The sequence below is a fragment of the Schistocerca serialis genome, chromosome 10 (genome assembly GCF_023864345.2).
Source record: "Schistocerca serialis cubense isolate TAMUIC-IGC-003099 chromosome 10, iqSchSeri2.2, whole genome shotgun sequence".
Taxonomy (NCBI): domain Eukaryota; kingdom Metazoa; phylum Arthropoda; class Insecta; order Orthoptera; family Acrididae; genus Schistocerca; species Schistocerca serialis.
In genome coordinates, this window is record NC_064647.1 from 214,807,831 (window position 1) to 214,825,910 (window position 18,080).

Genomic DNA, 18,080 nt, shown 5'->3' on the forward strand with positions numbered 1-18,080 from the left:
TGTCCATAATTTGGCCTTTTCCTCAATTTTCGTTAATAGCATAGCGCTACTGTATTGAGTCTTCCTTTGAAAACACCACGGTCGATAACTTTTCACACCTTTTTTTCAATCTGCTCGTCGTGGACGCCACAATTCATCCTATCCTGGTCTTCTTTCTTTCTTATCTCTTTCCTTTCTCTTGACATACCATATAAGTAATAAAATAAATTGTAAAAGGGATACTGAACGAAGAATAAACGGGATGTATGTGTATGCTGCTTTGCAGAGAAATAGTGCCCACATATTGCACGTTCTCCGTACTGTGGTGTTTATCGCACATGTTTTCTGGTAGTTTCACGGCGAGGTTATTTACTGTATTTTACTCCGCAGTGCCGCGTGTTATATTACAGGGAGTAGAGGAGAAATTGCCACGAGGACGGAGAAGAACGTGACCGAGATTTCGCAGTCGTCTTCCAGTATAGGGAAACAGGGTCCATGTATTCAGAATCCTGGAACAAGTTTTGACTTGATACACAATAACTTCGCTTCAAACGAAAGTGTTTCTGTCAATAAATCAGTACGTATGTAGGACATCGGTCGAGAGCAGCAAGGCAGAGAAAACTCCCCAGTTTTTTCTGCTTTGTTTCCGAAATAACTGTATAAAACAGTACGAAAATACTTTCGTCGAGACTGCCACACAATATTTATTAATCGAATGAATGTTCCATAGGTGAAAAGAAAACCTCTGAACTGGCCGTCATCCTCAGCTTGCCAGATGGAAACGAAAGATGCTACTGGCGCTCCACAACGAAGTGTTGCAGAGAAACTTGTTTGCAGAATGTATATAATCGTCACGTGAAGTATACTGCTGCATTATGATACGTTTTCTCGAAATTTACTGTTCGCTAAACGTTGTACACACATCGCAAACGTACAGGGCTATTGAAAAAGAAGGAACAGACTTCAAACCTTTATTGCTTGCAAACTATAAATTCCAATGTTCCTGGAAGGAGAGAAGTTCACTTTTTCCTGCACTCTATGTGAACACCATGTGGTACAAGACAAAAATCAGAACGGTGGCTCATTTCCTGCCACACGCGAAGCGGTTGGTCTCTCGTTATCGAATTCACACCTTCACCTGAGAGCCGATGACGATGTTGCACGTACGAATATTATAAAATTGGCGCTGCATCAGACTAGACAATGAATTTTATCCATAGTGAATGCTGTAGAACTCCGTGACTTTTCCTTTGTAGGGTGTAGAAAAATATCCGATACCAGTCACAATAGAAGGTTATTTATTTGTCACACGACCGGTTGAGGGCTAGCGCCCATCCTCAAGTGTTTATTCATTCATGTACATGTTTATACTGATGGAGATCACTGTATAAATACAAAGAGATGTATTTGCTAGTGACTAAACAGGAACAAGTGGGACAGTTCTATGTGGCAAGGCAGTATTTCGTCAAATGCTGCCTTGACACTTACAATTGTCCCACTTGTATCTTTTAATCACCGGCAAATAATTTTTTTTTTTTTACATCTGTTCAGTGATTTCCAGCAGTATAAACATGTACATGAATGTATAAACACCTGAGGATGGGCGCAAGCCCGAAACCGGTCGTGTGACAGATAAATAACCTTTTATTGGAACTAGACAATGCTTATATTCTTTCTTCGTGGAGTCAGTAAGTTTCTTACAGCTTCACGCTGAATCGGACGGACAGATTTGGATCAACTTTGGCATTGAAGTATTTTATATCCAGAATTAACACATAGACTCCCTTTTATTCCGAAAAAAAGGCGACTGCTCCTACGGGGTGGCCTAGGTGACTAATGTTCCCGTAGGATGGATAAGACCCATTTTACAAGACTTCTCGAAGTGCGTGCGCCTTTCGAGCCTGCGTGTATATCGGCAACAAACCACGTCTCGAGTGTGTCTATCACGTCAATAATATACAGACTGAGCCGAGTGTGGAGTTCTAAATTTCCAAGTATGCTGCACACTGCGCAAGCGCAGAGACAGGGGCTATAGCGACACCTGCTAACGTCGGAAATATTAACCTATTATGGTCGAGCTCACTCCTATTATAAAAACTGGTTTGCGCCTACATGTCTCCTTAATCTATATTACATTGTTTTGTTTTCGTGGCACTGAAAAGCTACACAGAGTACTGGTATTTTTTTCCTTCTAGTGTTCTGTTACAAGAGAGACAAAACACCTGAAAGCAATCAGAATTTATGTTTTACAGAGCAAAATATTCACTATACAAAAACACGAAATTGAACAGATTACCGTGTTGTAATGAAAATTATTTCAGTAACGGAAAACTGAAAATTATTGGATGAGAAACACAATTTTCGTTGTTGTTTGGCACTAGGCAAGGAAGCAAGATACTAAGGACAATGCAAAAAGGCGTTCTACATATTATCTGATGTGATAGCAAACATATATTTTCTAGAGCAAATAAACATATATATTCTGAAACGTCTGGATGCCACTGCTCGTATTCTTTCAGTTCTCAGGAATGCGAACAATTTATCGCACGACATTTGACAAGAATGTCCACTATCAACTCTGCTGTTATCATTACCAACTCTATTACCGTTATTCATCATGTGGTCCAGTTCTTATTGTTATGTCCGTCTTGCTACGACAATGGGATGAGAAGTTCCGCGTCATGCAAGACACCATTTTCTGCTTTGTTTCACCCATACATGTTTCAGCACATTTGTGCTGTCATCAGTGGATTTAATTTTTATTGTTAACTGTAAAATAGTTGTTACATATTAACGATTGTGTTGTTTATAACATTACGTCGAAGTTTCATTTATAGCTTATTTGGCGAAAAGTGGATGTATGCATTCGTTAACGGACATGATGCAATTGTCCACTTATTTTGGTAGCTATTCTGCTTCACAATATACAACTTGTCACCTGCAGTCAGCAAAACGTAAATTATTTTTGTGTTTATTATGCATTTAGGAACGGAAATGAGTCGGTATGACTTTTCTTGTCCACTTATTTTGGTAGCTATTCTGCTTCACAATATACGACTTGTCACCTGCAGTCAGCAAAACGTAAATTATTCTTGTGTTTATTATGCATTTAGGAACGGAAATGAGTCGGTATGACTTTTCTTTGTGTCACTTACAGTTTGGAGTTGTGGTGCATTCTTCTGTGTTATTGGCAAAGGAAATAAGGTTACTCCGTGACCTATGGTCGCTGGGCACTGCATGTTTTCGATTTCTGAAAACATAGGTGGAGTTTTCGCTGCCATTACTTGTTGTTGTGGCTGTGTGGTGTTTACTTGTTTCGTAACGCGTTTTTCTGGGTGAGGCGCGCGAGTTTGAATTGAGTTTGGCGTCAGTGGTGTATGATTTGCGTGGGTTGGCGCGTGTGTGTTGAGTCCTGGGGCAGAGAGAGAGAGAGAGAGAGAGAGAGAGAGAGAGAGAGAGAGAGAGAGTGAGGGAGAGGGAGGGAGGGAGAAAGGGAGGGTGAGGTAGAAAGATTTTTTTCCCAGCAGACAAAACATAAAGCGGAAATCATTTGGATAAAACAAGAAATCCGGTCTTTGTATTCCAAAAAACAGACTCACGGTATTGAACTATACTGATTGTATATAGAACTAGTAATCGCACAACATATCTACCATTTTTTGATGAATTATTGTACAGGCTTAGAACATACATATATACCATAATAGGCAGAAGACGAACAATCCCACAAAAGAAACGCACCAAAATGATAAACCACACAAAAACACACACCAATATCACCACCAATATAACAAACACACCTTCGCAAAAGAGTGATTAATCTGTTGTTGTTGTTGTTGTTGTGGTCTTCAGTCCTGAGACTGGTTTGATGCAGCTCTCCATGCTACTCTATCCTGTGCAAGCCTCTTCATCTCCCAGTACCTACTGCAGCCTACATCCTTCTGAATCTGCTTAGTGTATTCATCTCTTGGTCTCCCTCTACGATTTTTACCCTCCACGCTGCCCTCCAGTACTAAATTGGTGATCCCTTGACGCCTCAGAACATGTCCTACCAACCGATACCTTCTTCTAGTCAAGTTGTGCCACGAACTCCTCCCCAATTCCATTCAATACCTCTTCATTAGTTATGTGATCTACCCATCTAATCTTCAGCATTCTTCTGTAGCACCACATTTTGAAAGCTTCTATTCTCTTCTTGTCCAAACTATTTATCGTCCATGTTTCACTTCCATACATGGCTACAATACATACAAATACAACCAGAAATGCAAACCTAACAGGAAAACTAGTGACTGGGGAAATAAGAAACATAATCATTGAGAACAAAACCACCATAAAACAAAACACTAAGACTGCTGAAGAAAAAACCTACAGATAACTACAGAAAAAGCTGAAGAAAAAACCTACAGATAACTACAGAAAAAATTATCACAAGAAAATCTGATCATCACAAAATCCGACAAAGATAATTCAAAAGTAGTTGTTAATCAACAGGAATACATTCACAAAACATTCGAATTCATCCAAAGGAACAACATCTCAGAATTAATAAGTGAACCAACAAACCGATACCAAAGTAAGTTACAGAAAACACTGAAAAACATAGAAACATTTTTACACAGAAACACAGATTAAAAGAATAATACAGAAAATCCCCTAGGCCCGCACCCTAAAATCATTGCCAAAAGTTCACAAACCCAGAATACCTATATGTCCATTGATAAACTTCACCAAAGCACCAACATACCAAATACCCAAACACTCACACACTTTTCTACTGATAATATACACTACTGGCTATTAAAATTGCTACACCAAGAAGAAATGCGGTTGTTAACGGGTATTCATTGGACTAATAAATTATGCTAGGACTGACATGTGATTACATTTTCTCGCAATTTGGGTGCATGGATCCTGAGAAATCAGTACCCAGAACAACCACCTTTGGCCGTTATTACGGCCTTGATACGCCTGTGGTTTGAGTCAAACAGAGCTTGGATGGCGTGTACCGGTACAGCTGCGCACGCAGCTTCAACACGATACCACAGTTCATCAAGAGTAGTGACTGGCGTTTCTGACGAGTCAGTTGCTCGGCCACCATTGACCAGACGTTTTCAATTGGTGAGAGATCTGGAGAAAGTGCTGGCCAGGGCAGGAGTCGAACATTTTCTGTATCCATAAAGGACCATACAGGACCCGCAACATGCGGTTTTGCATTATCCTGCTGAAATGTAGGGTTTCGCATGGATCGAATAAAGGGTAGAGCCACGGGTCGTAACACATCTGACATGTAACGTCCAAAGTGTCGTCAATGCGAACAAGAGGTGACCGAGACGTGTAACCAATTTGCACCCCATACCATCACGCCGGGTGATACGCCAGTATAGCGATGAGGAATACACGCTTCCAATGTGCGTTCACCGCGATGTCGCCAAACACGTTTGCAACCATCATGATGCCGTAAACAAAACCTTGATTCATCCGAAAAAATGACGTTTTGGCATTCGTGCACCCAGGTTCGTAGTTGACTACACCATCGCTGGCGCTCCTGTCTGTGATGCTGTGCTGCTGCAAAGGTCGTCGAACTGTTCGTGCAGATGGTTGTTGTCTTGCAAACGTCTCCATCTGTTGACTCATGGATTTAGACGTGGCTGCACGATTCGTTACAGCCATCTGGATAAGATGCCTGTCATCTCGACTGCTAGTGATAGTAGGTCGTTGGGATCCAGCACGGCGTTCCGTATTACCCTCCTGAACCCACAGATTCCATATTCTGCTAACAGTCATTGGATCTCGATCAACGGGAGCAGTAATGTCGCGATACGATAAACCGCTACCGCGATAGTCTACAATCCGACCTTTATCAAAGTCGGAAAGGTGATGTACCATGAGGTACACGAGGCACCACAACAGCGTTTCACCAGGCTGAGTCGGTCAACTGCTGTTTGTGTATGAGAAATCGGTTGGAAACTTTCCTCATGTCAGCACGTTGTAGGTGTCGCCACCGGCGCCAAACTTGTGTGAATGCTCTGATAAGCTAATCATTTGCATAACACAGCAGCTTCTTCTTGTCGGTTAAATTTCGCGTCCGTAGCACGCAATCTTCGTGGTGTAGCAATTCTAATGGCCAGTAGCGTACAAATACACTGAAAACAGAAGTCTAAAGAACTCAAGTGACTTAATATACAAATAAGAAATGAAATCATACCAAACACAGCATAACTGGTTTCATTTGACATAATTTCCATGTACACACACAACCCGAAAGAAGAAACCATCAACATCATAGAAATAAAACTCCAACTACAAGGAAACATACCCACAACCAACATACAAGAAATATCTGCCATACTCCGGCTCATCACAGAGCAAAATTACTTCACATTCAACAGAGATTTTACTCTCAACAAGATGGACTACCATGGGTTCCGCAATCAGTGACCTCCTAGCTGACATTTTCCTCAACAAAATAGAAAAACGTATCTTTGACAAAATAGTAATACCAAAACAGTACAAAATAATATATTGGTAAAGATATGTAGATGACATATTTCGCCTCGCATAAAAGAACTTCATGACAACGTAACTCCATCCACCCACAAATACAATTCACCATTGAAACACAAACAGATGAAAAATTTCGTTTCTTGGATCTCATCACACACAAGAGAAACAACAAATACGAATTCGTAATCTACAGAAAGCTCACAATCACCAGTACCACTATTCATAACCAGTCCAATCACCCCATAACTCACAAGGAAGCCAGCTTCAAATATCTACTTCACAGGCTGAACAAAATACCCATGAATAAACATGATTACACACAAGAACTGAACACAATAAAAACAAATTGCACAGGAGAATGGATATGATGCAAAGAGAGTAGACAAAATAAACCACAAAACACAAAAACAAACGCACATAACCATGAAACACAAACACAAAGAAACACAACACTACACACAACAAATCAGCAGACACTAAGCAATAAATGGCACATAATGACTTACAACAGGAAAGTCACTCACAAGATGGATAATATACTTCAGAAACAAGGAGTCAACATGGCATACGGAACCAACAACACAATACAAAGCAGACTTGGAAGAAATACCACCAACACCGACAAATACAGCTAGTCCAGTGTATACCAACTTAATTGCAACTGCTGTCAATTTGTATATGTGGGCCATACATGTAGGAATTTCAGAACCAGGTATACAGAGCATCTCAGAGCTCTGAAAAGCAACATTTGCAGACCACCTGATAGCACCAGTCACCACCCAACAAACACTGAAACTGACTTACACAACCTTAAAACTAGTAGCAGCTTATACCAAAAATGAAATATGGACGAAAACTACTACATCCAAAAATCAATAGCCCAAGGAAAGAAAGTACTGAATGAATACACATCACCGTGCAACAAAACCCTCTCCGTCGCAATAGAAGAACAATACAAATAACACCCACACCAAAACTACTCATAGGGAAAAGAAAACATTCTACCTCTCCATCGATCTATCTCCCTCTGTCCCTCCCTCCCTCTCTCTCTTTCTCTCTCCCTCTCTCTCTCTCTCCTGAAAACACACACACACACACACACACACACACACACACACACATATACACACACACACACACACACACACACACACTGCCCCAGAACTCAACACACACACGCAAACTCTGCAACTGTACACCACTATCGCCAAATACAATTCAAACTCGCGCGCCTCACTCAGCATAACGCGCTACGAAACAAATGAACATCACACAGCCACAACAACAAGTAATGGCAGCGAAAACTTCACCTATGTTTTCAGAAATCGAAAAAGTGCAATGCCCAGCGACCAAAGGTCACGAAGTAACCTTATTTCCTTCGCCAACAACACAGGAGAACGCACCACAACTCCAAACTGCAAGTGACACAAAAAAGTGATACACACTCATTTAGGTTCATAAATGCATAACAAACAGAAAAACTAATTACGTTTTGCTGATTGCAGATGACAAGTTGTATATTGTGAAGCAGAATAGCTACCAAAATAAGTGTACAATAGCATCATGTATGTTAACGAATGCGTACATCCACTTTTCGACCAATAAGCTATAAATGAAACTTTGACATAACGGTACAAACAACACAAATGTTAATATGTAACAACAATTTTACAGTTTAAAATAAAAATTAAGCCCACTGATGATGGTACCATCCGAGCGCCATGTCATCCTCAGATAAGGATGCGGATAGGAGGAGCATGGGGTCAGCACACCGCTCTCCCGGTCGTTATGATGGTTTTCTTTGACCGGAGCCGCTACTATTCGGTCGAGTAGCTCTTCAATTGGCATCACGAGGCTGAGTGCACCCCGAAAAATGGCAACAGCACATGGCGGCTGGATGGTCACCCATCCAAGTGCCAGCCACGCCCGACAGCGCTTAACTTCGGTGATCTCACGGGAACCGGTGTATCCACTGCGGCAAGGCCGTTGCCATGGGTGAAACAAAACGGAGCAAAAAAAAAAAAAAAGGTGTCTTGCATAAGGCGGAATTCTCATCCCATCTATTGCCATTGCTTGTTCCTAAATTTTGTTATTCTGTTTCGATTTTTCCGTCAAAAAGTAGTCCCTCACAACCTCACTTTCACCATTCAGATGTCAAACTGCACAGCAGACGGCTGTCACAACATCGACAATTTTAGAGTTGATATGTAAACGATAATGACAACTGAAAGCAAACAAGACCGAGTACAGGAATAAACTGTCTGGAGTGGTCAGTTGTGACAAGAAAGTCGATCGCTTAAAGAGGGGCTTAAAGTTACTAATAAGTCGTCCACGATAATTAACTTTTAATTGCAACCACAGAGTCCCCACATATAATTGTTTCCCCACTTTAGTAACTATGTACATTTAAATGAAGTGTATAAGTATGTTGTGTACGTTATTGTCATGTATATACGTTTTAAAACTTTTCTGTGTGCAAAATAACCAATGAAAGAGAATGTATAGAATTGTAGTAGACGCCCTGGCCAATTCAGGGATTATCGTTATGTAAATCAAAGAGGTGATTGTTATTGTCTTACTGTCGCTGGGAGCAAAAGGTCGGCGCAATCGGGCAGTGTTTGTCAGGTGGTAAAGAGAGTCAGTTAGTAGCGAGCGAGCGGGTCGGATGGAAAGGAGGAATTCTGCTGCGAAAGTACGCAAGACTCGTTTCACTGCCAGATCCCACGTACGGTACGGCCAGGCGTAATGTGGAGGAAGTAATAGGGCACAGCCCAAAGGATCAAGGATAACCAATGTTTAAGGAGAGAGCTGGCATTCCAAAGTGAATTGTAGTGGCCGCACATTGTAGTAGTATAATAGACGTAGCCGCACCGACCTCACAGCTATGAAGCAAGACCGGACTAGTTTATTATTTTGAATTGTAAGGCTTGCAGTGTTAGATGCGAATCCTATATTAAGGGGCTCCGCAACGCCCTATACTTGCAATGTTAAAATAACGCTTATAAATTACATCTTTCCTCACAAAGTATTTGAGGTAGGAAGTTGAACTTTTTACAGATTATTTATTGGAATATGGGCTACAACTTAACACAGGGATCTTACAAAATTTTAGTTCAGTTATTAAAGATGATTTTTTTTCAATTGTAATGAAAATTCACAACATTTTTTTGCAATTTTTTATTTATATATTCAAAAATATACAGTTTTTTGGAAAAAGGCTGTGTTAAATTATGCAGAAGGTACTGTGTAACATTTACTGAAAGTTTGAAACAAATATGTTTGGAAGATCCTTAGAAAACATGTAATTAGTATGAGAAAATAAAAGTTTTGGGAATCGAGCGACAATGATTGGATTTTTAGTGCATTCCAGGTCCATAGGATGGATTATCTTCATCCTCTGCAAACTCCTCCTCCAACTTCCTCTTGTTCCTCCTCCTGTTTACTCTTGCTTGTATTTCCAGACTCTTTACAGCCCTGTCTGCAGCCCGAAGGCGTTCCTTGTCTAAAGCAAGCATCACTCGTTGTTGTGTTCGTACATTTTGCTACCATTTTCTTCACTTGCAGTTACTGCAACACTGTTCCAAAAGGTGGTCATGTATGAACACTTATCACATTTCAGTTGTATTTCACTAGCAAGTCCTACGTGCTTTATTATGGAGAGTTCCAGACCAACTTCACTACAATGAATACATCTTACACAGTTTGAAAAAATTCCTTTGAGAACCGACATATCAAATATTTAATTCACATCCGATTCGCCCATAAAACATTCATAGTTTTCACTCATTCAACCAAGCTTCTTCTGTGAAGTATTTTCTTTCCCACTTTGACTGCTATGGGCAGGTGTACTTGAGAGGTTAGGTTCACTCACTTGGTTATCGTCTTTATTGTTTACAGTAATAACACATACCTTTGGCCTTCCAACATTTCTCCTTCTAATAACTTTACTTTTACTCATTATTACACTTCAACAAAACAGAGACTCAAGAAACAGAATTAATTACGAATATTTTCGAGATAACGACAGAGTAAATGAACATGAAACAATCGACAATCACACCAGCGATATATATTGAACCATCACAGGTTAGCCACAACACATACTTTACCTCACATCACTAAAATGTACCTGATGAACACGGACGTTAATAATAACACCATTTGACAGCAGTTTAACAGCGCCACAGTGGGTCACGCCCATGTAGAACACATCTCAAAAAAAATTTGAGAATAGTTGTAGTCTTCGGAATTGAATAAATTATATATCTATTAAAAGGTAATAGTCTGCAGATTCAGAAAACGCAAAAAAGTAAAAATTTAACTTTTCATGATTTTGAGCCTTTCCGGAGAACCTTAACAAATACTTTAGCAACTTATGTGTGTTAAGGCGTGTACTCATCAGTAACAGCTACCTGACAAGATCCTCTCCCTATCCATAACCAACCGAGTGTGTCATTAATGAACTGAAAGGAAATGATATAAGAGAGAAGTTTATCGAATTGATTAATAGTTTAAATGAAAGCGAACAGAAATGTCACTTTCTTGGACTCGCTAATTAAGTGCTGATTACTGACAACTGATTTGACAGAGCAGTGTAAACAATACGTCATGGTTCAAAATGGCTTTGAGCACTATGGGACTCAACTGCTGAGGTCATTAGTCCCCTAGAACTTAGAACTAGTTAAACCTAACCAACCTAAGGACATCACAAACATCCATGCCCGAGGCAGGATTCGAACCTGCGACCGTAGCGGTCTTGCCGTTCCAGACTGCAGCGCCTTTAACCGCACGGCCACTTCGTCCGGCAATACTTCATGGTCACACAATTTTGTGTGAGAATAAATTTACGTTACAATAAGTCAAAGTAACGAACTCCGTAATCTTTTTAAAAGCGATTTATTGTAGTAGAACAGTCCTATTAAATACTAAAATTATTCTTTTCGAAGAGTTTACCTTTTCGAAAGTAGTTTAATAACAGCAGTACAGTGAGAAACTCAGTGTAGTTGGTAGGTAACTGGTACTGTGAAGGCCTGGTAATTAGTTTCATGAAGTAGTTGCAAGTCTGCATTTGTCCATGAAAACATTGTCGATGATCTTTGCGTTTTGATAACGAGCACGAGTCAGTGCCTTTGCGACTATCCACGCCTGCCAACATGCTACAATCGTAACGTAATTTAATTCCAAACTCAGCAGTTGCAACTGATTTCTCTCACTCTAAGTGAGCTGGCGACCATTCATGTACAGTCGAAATTAATTCATCATTTTGGGCCAGTATTTCACTAGCTAGTTTCCGTATTATTTTGTTTTTATTTCTGAAGATCGTTACTGCGCGAAGTAAATTGCACAATAACGATCAAGTGCCTCGTGCCTTAGTACCTGCAAAAGACGAGACAGAAATTCTGCGATGGTGAACGCATGTGGTAGTGTGTTTCGGCATTCAGATTTCTTTGTAAATACGAGGGCAGTTCAATAAGTAATGCAACACATTTTTTTTCTCGGCCAATTTTGGTTGAAAAAACCGGAAATTTCTTGTGGAATATTTTCAAACATTCCCGCTTCGTCTCGTATAGTTTCATTGACTTCCGACAGGTGGCAGCGCTGTACGGAGCTGTTAAAATGGCGTCTGTAACGGATGTGCGTTGCAAACAATGGGCAGTGATCGAGTTTCTTTTGGCGGAAAACTAGGGCATCTCAGATATTCATAGGCGCTTGCAGAATGTCTACGATGATCTGGCAGTGGACAAAAGCACGATGAGTCGTTGGGCAAAGCGTGTGTCATCATCGCCGCATGGTCAAGCAAGACTGTCTGATCTGCCGCGTGCGGGCCGGCCGTGCACAGCTGTGACTCCTGCAATGGCGGAGCGTGCGAACACACTCGTTAGAGATGATCGACGGATCACCATCAAACAACTCAGTGCTCAACTTGACATCTCTGTTGGTAATGCTGTCACAATTGTTCACCAGTTGGGATATTCAAAGGTTTGTTCCCGCTGGGTCCCTCGTTGTCTAACCGAACACCATAAAGAGCAAAGGAGAACCATCTGTGCGGAATTGCTTGCTCGTCATGTGGCTGAGGGTGACAATTTCTTGTCAAAGATTGTTACAGGCGATGAAACATGGGTTCATCACTTCGAACCTGAAACAAAACGGCAATAAATGGAGTGGCGCCACACCCACTCTCCTACCAAGAAAAAGTTTAAAGCCATACCCTCAGCCAGTAAAGTCATGGTTACAATCTTCTGGGATGCTGAAGGGGTTATTCTGTTCGATGTCCATCCCCGTGGTCAAACGATCAACTCTGAAGTGTATTGTGCTACTCTTCAGAAATTGAAGAAACGACTTCAGCGTGTTCGTAGGCACAAAAATCTGAACGAACTTCTCCTTCTTCATGACAACGCAAGACCTCACACAAGTCTTCGCACCCGAGAGGAGCTCACAAAACTTCAGTGGACTGTTCTTCCTCATGCACCCTACAGCCCCGATCTCGCACCGTCGGATTTCCATATGTTTGGCCCAATGAAGGACGCAATCCGTGGGAGGCACTACGCGGATGATGAAGAAGTTATTGATGCAGTACGACGTTGGCTCCGACATCGACCAGTGGAATGGTACCGTGCAGGCATACAGGCCCTCATTTCAAGGTGGCGTAAGGCCGTAGCATCGAATGGAGATTACGTTGAAAAATAGTGTTGTGTAGCTAAAAGATTGGGGAATAACCTGGTGTATTTCAATGCTGAATAAAACAACCCCTGTTTCAGAAAAAAAATGTGTTGCATTACTTATTGAACTGCCCTTGTAACTCTTCAACCGCGGGTAACACCACAGGGAGCAGCTAGCACTAACATGATTTTCAGTGGTAGTAATAGTTGAAGAAAAATTTGTAGTGGTGAGAGTAGTAACGGGTACTTATTATACTGTAACAGTTATATTTTTTGATATTGTAATTGTAGTAGTAGTAGTAGTAGTAGTAGTAGTATATGTTGCTGTAACGGTACTACTACCATCAGGTATGAAGATAGGTGTAAAATTAGTGAAGATAATTTGAAAGACTGAAACCTATTGCTGTTTTCCTGTCACAGTAAAGCAACATCCGACTGCGAGTGGGAAATGATGCCAAAGGAAAGCTGCAAGAAGCGTACCGTATAGATCTTCCTCTAAATGTTATCTCGATAGAAGCAGAAAGCAATAAACATATGAAAAAGATAAATGAGATACACTGCAAACATAGTTGAACGTTCATAATAGAAAAAAAAGGAGAGAAAAGAAAGATTACCGTGAAGATAAAGTTCTAGGTAATTCTACAGGGTGGTCCATCTGAAGTGTCGGATGACATTATCTCGAAAACTATAGATCGGGTAAAAATAGTAGGTAAGACAAGTTCGCAAGCTCAAAGGGATACATGAAATGAAACTACACGTGACCCCCAGCCACTGCCCCCTTGTTGGCGGCGGGGGGGGGGGGGGGGGGGGGGGGGGGCAACATTAAAATCTTAAATGGAAACGCCCATTTTTATTGCAGATTCGGGATTCTCCATAAAAAAAGTAACCAAGTTTTGTCTGAAACATTTTTTTAAACCATTGAAAGGTGGCGCTGAAATCGAGAAAAATTAAAATTGGAGGAGAACTCCGATTTATTTAGAATGATCCGAGAAGGACGCATCAAATCGATACAAAATGTGCTCCAATTCTTTCATCACGCCAAATTAAGCTTTTTTTTTTTTTACATAATGTATCCTACCCGCCACAGTTTTTAAAGGAAGGAGGCGGAATGGTATTAAAATCTCGTTAGGGAACTCTTCACAATTGCCTTACTCACCCAACTGTGGCGCTACCGCGGCCAACCTAAGAACTATGGCTCAGTATAAGGGTCGGTGCAATGCGAACAGACGTCACTTAACTTTCAGATTGTGAACCATAAACATCAACTGACGAATGTAAATTATTCTTTAGCGAAACATGGCGAACTATCCTCCTACAGAGATTGTTGATATGATGTTAATTTTAGGTAAATGCCATAACAATTATGCTGCAGCTGCGCAGTTGTATGCGGATCGTTTCCCAAACAGACGACTTCCAAGCTAAAACATTATTCGAAATTGCACTCAACGATCTCCAAATGGATACATGCACCGTCCACCTCGTCATCGCGGATACAATGAAAATGACGCTCGTACCCTTACCGTTCTCGTCTGTGTTCAACTGGATCCCGAAATGAGTAGTCGTGCGATTCGGAGACAAACTGGAATACCGGAATCAACTGTTTTGAGGATTTTAAGGCACATAAATATCTTACGTTTCGTATCACACTGACACAGGCATTAACGCCGAAAGATATGGCGATACTTGTGCGTTTCTGCCAATGGGACTTGAAATTGTCAAGAGGTGACAATGATTTTTTTTAGACATGTTCACCGATGAAGCCACATTCAAAAACAATGGCGAATTAAATCGTCATGATTGTCATTATTGGTCCCCTGTCAATCCACAATGGCACAGACTCGTCGACAATCAACAGAAAAGGTTGTTAATGGTCTGGTGTGGAAATTTAAACGATTACCCGATAGGACCGTGTTTTTTTGACCGAAATGTTACTGGGAAATCTTATTTACAACTTCTCCGCGATGATTTGTTGGAGTTAAATGAAGATGTTGATTTAGAAACTAGGCAGCGAATGTGGTTCCAAGAGGACGGAGCAGCTCCCCATTATGCTAAAAATGTGCGAAACGTTTTAAATTTACGGTACCCTGGTCGGTGGATAGGACGCGGCGGACCAATCCAGTGGCCTCCACGTTCGCAGACCTAACATCTCCTGATTTTTTCTTGTGAAGCTATTTAAGAGATATTGTTTATGAGAGACAGCCAAGAACCAGAAACGATATGGAGCAACGCATTCCAAGAGCGTGTGCAGCCATACTACAGGATGTGCTGCTTAAAACTGTGGACCACTTTCGCAGACGATTGACTTTATGCATTGAGGCAAATGGGGATAATTTTGAACAATTTCTTTGTGGCTAATTTCATTAATTAAGTACCCCAAATTGTAAGAGGCAGGGGGACTCACACTAATGAGGCACCCCATGGGAACATCATTCTACTACGTCCATGTCGTTATTCTTGGGTAGCGCTAAAAGTAGGATACAGTACATTTTGTACAAAAATAGCTTCATTTGGGGTAAGGAAATAAATGGTGCAAATTTTTTATCTATTTGATGCGTCTTTCTCGGAAAACTCTAAATGAATCAGTGTTCTTCCCCAATTTAACTTTTTTTCTCGATTTCAGTGCCATCTGTCAATAGTTTAAGAAAATGTTTCAGATAAAACTTGATTACTTTTTTTGTGGAGAATCCGAATTTGCAATAAAAATGGGTGTTTCCATTTAAGAATTACAAGTTGCCCCCACCCCAACCAAGGGGGCGGGGGCTGGAGGTCACGTGTAGTATCATTTGATGTCCCAATTTGAGCTTACGAACTTGTCTTACCCACTGGTTTTACCCGATGTATACTTTTCGAGATATTTGCGTCCGAAACTTCAGATGGACCACCCTGTATATCTAATGGTCCACTATTTTCATTGAAAAGATAAGTGAGTAATATTAACAAAAATTGTGTTTTTTTATAACAGGGGCAGTGAAATGAAAACCTGAGAAACGTAATAAAATTGCTGTTTCCCGTGCCACTGTTCTGCAAATTGGCATTGTGGTGGAATACGTATACTGGTATTACAGCCAGTCCTATATCAGAGACGCCTTTACGATATATGGTTTGCAGTGTTCACCATATAAAGGTTCATATGTAATGATAAGTGCTATTGTGTGTTCTATTCGTATTTAATTGTTTCATGTGCGAGCAGATCAGATACAAAAACCAGCTGTATGCGGAAACCCAGACATCAGTGTGGCACGAGAACCTCGCCCTGGAAGAATAAACCAACATCACTGTTCTTGTTTCCTGCACTAAGTATTTTATTAAATATGTGGATATGGAAAAAATAATATTTTCTAATATGATTTAAGTTAGTCACTGTTTGCCTTCAGCCACGATACCTTGCAATCGTACAGTTTTGTATGTTTGACGTACATGGCGTAGTCGTAGCTATACTCACTCAATAAAATAAGGAAGTATGAAAAGAACTGTGAATTAAACGGAGTACAAAGTTGTTATGAATGTTCATATAAACTGTATACTTGTTGGAGAGAAAGTGGTTTTATTTCAATATCTGCAAGAATAGTGTGTGGCATTAATTTATTTCAGTTTATGTGAGACGGTTAATTACCAAGTATAATGTCCCTGACCAACATCAGTTACGACAAACTACACGAGATCTGAACAGTAGTCAAATGTCAGCACGTCGCAATATTTGGGACGTCCTCAGGTTTAGAGAAGTGTCTGCATTGGAGATATCATCGAATCGCACTTGAGAACTGAAACTTCGACGTGAAGAACTTTTGCTCCGAAGCAGACGGTAATGGCTTCGTTCCAAGACACGAAACGTGTGCTCACTACCACCAACCCGAAACCAATTGAGCGAGCTAGTAAAACCCAAAAACTTGCGGCGTAGCCATTTGCAAGTGGCTCTAATTTTGGATGAACAAGACGATGTCCCGGAACACTACACATCCAAGCCAAACGAGTATGTGACACTTGTGGAGCGATACGAGGCACCGACGGAGACAACACTACAGGTAGGTTTTTTGCTTTCCATTCCGGTTGCTTCGCGAACTCACAAGCGAAATGTCACGTCCCAATCGAACCCAGACATCGGGATTAACTACATCTACACTCCTGGAAATTGAAATAAGAACACCGTGAATTCATTGTCCCAGGAAGGGGAAACTTTATTGACACATTCCTGGGGTCAGATACATCACATGATCACACTGACAGAACCACAGGCACATAGACACAGGCAACAGAGCATGCACAATGTCGGCACTAGTACAGTGTATATCCACCTTTCGCAGCAATGCAGGCTGCTGTTCTCCCATGCAGACGATCGTAGAGATGCTGGATGTAGTCCTGTGGAATGGCTTGCCATGCCATTTCCACCTGGCGCCTCAGTTGGACCAGCGTTCGTGCTGGACGTGCAGACCGCGTGAGACGACGTTTCATCCAGTCCCAAACATGCTCAATGGGGGACAGATCCGGAGATCTTGCTGGCCAGGGTAGTTGACTTACACCTTCTAGAGCACGTTGGGTGGCACGGGATACATGCGGACGTGCATTGTCCTGTTGGAACAGCAAGTTCCCTTGCCGGTCTAGGAATGGTAGAACGATGGGTTCGATGACGGTTTGGATGTACCGTGCACTATTCAGTGTCCCCTCGACGATCACCAGTGGTGTACGGCCAGTGTAGGAGATCGCTCCCCACACCATGATGCCGGGTGTTGGCCCTGTGTGCCTCGGTCGTATGCAGTCCTGATTGTGGCGCTCACCTGCACGGCGCCAAACACGCATACGACCATCATTGGCACCAAGGCAGAAGCGACTCTCATCACTGAAGACGAAACGTCTCCATTCGTCCCTCCATTCACGCCTGTCGCGACACCACCGGAGGCGGGCTGCACGATGTTGGGGCGTGAGCGGAAGACGGCCTAA

The 18,080-nt window shown here is 41.5% G+C and overlaps 1 pseudogene; it reads right to left on the reverse strand.

The window, feature by feature from the left end:
- Positions 1 to 8,360: 8,360 nt before the first annotated feature.
- Positions 8,361 to 8,477, reverse strand: LOC126425651 (5S ribosomal RNA; annotated as a pseudogene).
- Positions 8,478 to 18,080: the final 9,603 nt, after the last annotated feature.